Raw genomic sequence first — 5,643 nt, 5'->3', positions numbered from 1 at the left:
TCCCTGTTTTCTCAGCTGCAGATCTAGCAGAGCTCTGAATGCTGAGCTGTGTATATCCCCTCCCACACCACTGATTGATGCGATTTGTTAGATGGTATTTCGAGAGCTAGAATGCTTTGTGTTTATGTTCAAGTTACTTTAATTTCTTGTGTTACATGGTGAAAAGAAAGTGGAAGAAAACATTCTTTCTGAGACATTTGCTGTGCAATGTTAGGCATGTCACCTGGAGAGGTAAAGGAAATTTTGTAGCAGTCAGTGACCACCATGTGGAGTAGTCGTGGCCGAGTGGTTAAGGCGATGGACTTGAAATCCATTGGGGTTTCCCCGCGCAGGTTCGAATCCTGCCGACTACGGCTAATTTTTACTAAACACTTTTTTAGCTCAAACTTATCCAAAACCTAAGTTTTTTTGTTGTTTTTTTTTAAGCAAGTTGCAACTTGTTGCTAAGGTGTATCAAGTTAAATGTACTGAATCTTGTCAGCGTATTTCATTAGACAAAATACAGGTTCTAAATCTAATTTGCTCGTACACACCTCCCCATTAGGATTTTTTTTTCTATTTATACCAGAAGGTGTCACTATTTGTTCTGGCAATCTTGTACAACTCTTAAAGGGGTTTTCGGCTGCTAGGACAACCCCTTCTTGAACTAAATGTTTGGCCCTGATAAAATTTAAAAAAAGCCCATACTCGCCTCCCATGCTGGTGCTGTTCCAGCGGTGACTGCACTCACAGTTTCGGAGCTCTTGTGCAATGTTGTGCCTCGTGGTGCCCGGCCCCCAATCAGTGCTGGTGTCACTGTCCCCGCCTTCGTACGGATTGAACATAAGAAGAAGTCAGAGATCAGCCGCAGTCCTGGCTTCCTTTTCATGTTCTATCCATATGAAGGCGGAGACAGTGACGCCAGCGCTGATTTGGCGCCAGACACCATATGTCACAACCCCACATGACAGTTCTGGGACCGAGAGTGCCGACACTGCTAGAACAGCGCCAGTACGGGAGGTAAGTATAGGCTTTTTTTTTTTTTTTTTATCGGGGCCAAACATTTTGTTCAAGAAGAGGTTGTCTGTTGTGAATTAGACTTTTTGGCTCCCTCTTGTGGTCACTAGTGATATGACTCTGGGATTGTCTTTCTTCAGTTTGGCACTCACCTGGGTCGTTAGTCCAGGGGTGTCGCTATATAAACTTCCTGGATCCTTAGTCCAGTGCCTGGCATCGTTGTAATCAGATCCTTCTGTTGCTCCTGTCTGCTGGTCCTGGTTATTGCAAAATTAAGCTAAGTCTTGCTTCTTTGTTTTTTGGGTTATTTGCTTTGCTTCTATTTTTGTCCAGCTTGTACTAAATGTGAGTTCTGACCTTGCTGGAAGCTCTAGGGGGCTGGTGTTCTCCCCCCGGCCGTTAGTCGGTTCGGGGGTTCTTGAATATCCAGCGTGGATATTTTAATAGGGTTTTTGCTGACCATATAAGTCATCTTACTATATTCTGCTATTAGCTAGTGGGCCTCTCTTTGCTAAATACCTAGCTCATTCTTATGTTTGTCTTTTCCTCTTACCTCACCGTTATTATTTGTTGGGGGCTTGTATCCAACTTTTGGGGTCTTTTCTCTGGAGGCAAGAAAGGTCTTTCTTTTCCCTTCTAGGGTTAGTTAGTTCTCCGGCTGGTGCGAGACGTCTAGAACCAACGTAGGCACGTTCCCCGGCTACTGCTATTTGTGGTGCTAGGATTAGATATATGGTCAGCCCAGTTACCACTGCCCTATGAGCTGGTTTTTTGTGTTTGCAGACTTGGTACCGTATATACTCGAGTATAAGCCGAGATTTTCAGCCCAAATTTTTGGGCTGAAAGTGCCCCTCTCGGCTTATACTCGAGTCATGATCGGTGGTGGGGTCGGCGGGTGAGCACTGTCATATACTTACCTGCTTCCGGGGCTCCTGGCGCTCCCCCTGCCCCTCCCACGGTCTCCGGGTGCCGCAGCCTCTTCCCCTGAGCGGTCACGTGGGACCGCTCATTAGAGAAATGAATAGGCTGCTCCACCTCCCATAGGGGCGGAGCCGCCTATGCATTTCTCTAATCAGCGGTGCCGGTGACCGCTGATAGAGAAAGAGGCTGCGGCACCTGTCATGGTTCTCAATGGCAAGAGAACGTAATTAAGCATACAAAAGGACTAGCTCTTGGAAGATGGGAACTCGAGCTGACCATGAGCTAAACCTAACGCACAACTAACAGTGGCCGGGTAGCGTGCCTACGTTTTATCCCTAGACGCCCAGCGCCAGCCGGAGAACTGACTGACCCTAGCAGAGGAAAATACAGACCTGGCTTACCTCTAGAGAAATTTTCCCCAAAAGGCAGACAGTAGCCCCCACATATATTGGCGGTGATTTTAGAGGAAAATGACATACGAAGTATGAAGATAGGTTTAGCAAATTGAGGTCCGCTTACTAGATAGTAGGAAGACAGAAAAGGGAACTTCACGGTCAGCTGAAAACCCTTTCAAAATACCATCCTGAAATTACTTTAAGACTCTAACATCAACTCATGACACCAGAGTGGCAATTTCAGCTCACAAGAGCTTCCAGCCTCAGAAATATTCAATCACAGAGAACTGGAACAAAAATGCAAAACAAACAGGACAACAAGTCCAACTTAGCTGATAGTAGTCTAGGAGCAGGAACATGCAACAGAAAGGCTTCTGGTAACATTGTTGGCCGGCATAGAAATGACTGAGGAGCAAGGCTAAATAGAAAACTCCCACATACTGATGGAAAACAGGTGAACAGAGGAGATGAAGCACACAAGTGCAGTACCACCAGAAACCACCGGGGGAGCCCAGAAACCAAATTCACAACAGTACCCCCCCCTCAAGGAGGGGGCACTGAACCCTCACCAGAACCACCAGGGCGATCAGGATGAGCCCTATGAAAGGCACGGACCAAATCGGAGGCATGAACATCAGAGGCTGTCACCCAAGAGTTATCCTCCTGACCGTAGCCCTTCCACTTGACCAAATACTGAAGTCTCCGTCTGGAAACACGGGAGTCCAAGATCTTCTCGACAACGTACTCCAACTCACCCTCAACCAACACCGGAGCAGGAGGCTCAACGGAAGGCACAACCGGTACCTCATACCTGCGCAACAATGACCGATGGAAGACATTATGAATAGAAAAAGATGCAGGGAGGTCCAAACGAAAGGACACAGGGTTAAGAATCTCCAATATCTTGTACGGGCCGATGAACCGAGGCTTAAACTTAGGAGAAGAAACCTTCATAGGGACAAAACGAGAAGATAACCACACCAAGTCCCCAACACAAAGACGAGGACCAACACGACGACGGCGGTTGGCAAAATGCTGAGTCTTCTCCTGGGACAACTTCAAATTGTCCACCACATGCCCCCAAATCTGATGCAACCTCTCCACCACAGCATCCACTCCAGGACAATCCGAAGACTCCACCTGACTGGAAGAGAAACGAGGATGAAACCCCGAATTACAGAAGAAAGGAGAAACCAAGGTGGCAGAACTAGCCCGATTATTGAGGGCAAACTCCGCCAAGGGCAAAAAGGCAACCCAATCATCCTGATCCGCAGACACAAAACACCTCAAATAAGTCTCCAAGGTCTGATTAGTTCGCTCGGTCTGGCCATTAGTCTGAGGATGGAAAGCAGACGAAAAAGACAAATCAATGCCCATCCTAGCACAGAACGCTCGCCAAAATCTAGACACGAATTGGGTTCCCCTGTCAGAAACGATATTCTCCGGAATACCATGCAAACGCACCACATTTTGAAAAAACAGAGGAACCAGCTCGGATGAGGAAGGCAATTTGGGCAAGGGAACCAAATGGGCCATCTTAGAGAAACGGTCACACACCACCCAGATGACAGACATCTTCTGAGAAACAGGGAGATCAGAAATAAAATCCATGGAGATGTGAGTCCAAGGCCTCTTCGGAATAGGCAAAGATAACAACAATCCACTAGCCCGAGAACAACAAGGCTTGGCCCGAGCACAAACATCACAAGACTGCACAAAACCTCGCACATCTCGCGACAGGGAAGGCCACCAGAAGGACCTAGCCACCAAATCCCTGGTACCAAAGATTCCAGGATGACCTGCTAACGCAGAAGAATGGACCTCCGAGATGACTCTACTGGTCCAATCATCAGGAACAAACATTCTACCAGGCGGGCAACGATCAGGTCTATTCGCCTGAAACTCCTGCAAGACCCGTCGCAAGTCTGGGGAAACAGCAGATAATATCACTCCATCCTTAAGGATACCTGTAGGTTCAGAATTACCAGGGGAATCAGGCTCAAAACTCCTAGAAAGGGCATCCGCCTTCACATTTTTAGAACCTGGTAGGTAAGAAACCACAAAATTAAACCGAGAGAAAAATAACGACCAGCGCGCCTGTCTAGGATTCAGGCGCCTGGCAGACTCAAGATAAATCAAATTCTTGTGGTCGGTCAATACCACCACCTGATGTCTAGCCCCCTCAAGCCAATGACGCCACTCCTCAAAAGCCCACTTCATAGCCAAGAGCTCCCGATTACCAATATCATAATTTCGCTCAGCGGGCGAAAATTTACGAGAAAAGAACGCACAAGGTCTCATCACGGAGCAGTCGGAAATTTTCTGCGACAAAACCGCCCCAGCTCCGATTTCTGAAGCGTCAACCTCAACCTGAAAAGGAAGAGTAACATCAGGCTGACGCAATACAGGGGCGGAAGAAAAGCGGCGCTTAAGCTCCCGAAAGGCCTCCACAGCAGCAGGGGACCAATCAGCAACATCAGCACCCTTCTTAGTCAAATCAGTCAACGGTTTAGCAACATCAGAAAAACCAGTTATAAATCGACGATAAAAATTAGCAAAGCCCAAAAACTTCTGAAGGCTCTTAAGAGAAGAGGGTTGCGTCCAATCACAAATAGCCTGAACCTTGACAGGGTCCATCTCAATGGAAGAGGGGGAAAAAATGTACCCCAAAAACGAAATCTTTTGAACCCCAAAAACGCACTTAGAACCCTTTACACACAAGGAATTAGAGCGCAAAACCTGAAAAACCCTCCTGACCTGTTGGACATGAGAGTCCCAGTCATCCGAAAAAATCAAAATATCATCAAGATACACAATCAAAAATTTATCCAAATAATCACGGAAAATGTCATGCATAAAGGACTGAAAGACTGAAGGGGCATTTGAAAGACCAAAAGGCATTACTAAATACTCAAAATGGCCCTCAGGCGTATTAAATGCGGTTTTCCACTCATCCCCCTGCTTAATTCGCACCAAATTATACGCCCCACGAAGATCAATCTTAGAGAACCACTTGGCCCCCTTTATTCGAGCAAACAAATCAGTAAGCAGTGGCAAAGGATACTGATATTTAACCGTGATTTTATTCAAAAGCCGATAATCAATACACGGCCTCAAAGAGCCATCTTTTTTAGATACAAAGAAAAAAACGGCTCCTAAGGGAGATGACGAAGGACGAATATGTCCCTTTTCCAAGGACTCCTTAATATATTCCCGCATAGCAGCATGTTCAGGCACAGATAGATTAAATAAACGACCCTTTGGAAACTTACTGCCCGGAATCACATCTATAGTACAATCGCAATCTCTGTGCGGAGGTAGTGAACCAAGT

The 5,643-nt window shown here is 46.6% G+C and overlaps 1 non-coding gene across 1 annotated transcript; it reads left to right on the top strand.

Annotated features, from left to right (window-relative positions):
- Positions 1–271: 271 nt before the first annotated feature.
- TRNAS-UGA (transfer RNA serine (anticodon UGA)) lies at positions 272–353 on the top strand. Its single transcript has one exon. It is a non-coding gene; the product is annotated as a tRNA-Ser (tRNA).
- Positions 354–5,643: the final 5,290 nt, after the last annotated feature.

This window comes from Ranitomeya variabilis, chromosome 2, assembly GCF_051348905.1.
Source record: "Ranitomeya variabilis isolate aRanVar5 chromosome 2, aRanVar5.hap1, whole genome shotgun sequence".
Taxonomy (NCBI): Eukaryota; Metazoa; Chordata; class Amphibia; order Anura; family Dendrobatidae; genus Ranitomeya; species Ranitomeya variabilis.
This window is presented reverse-complemented; position numbering and strand designations above follow the sequence as displayed.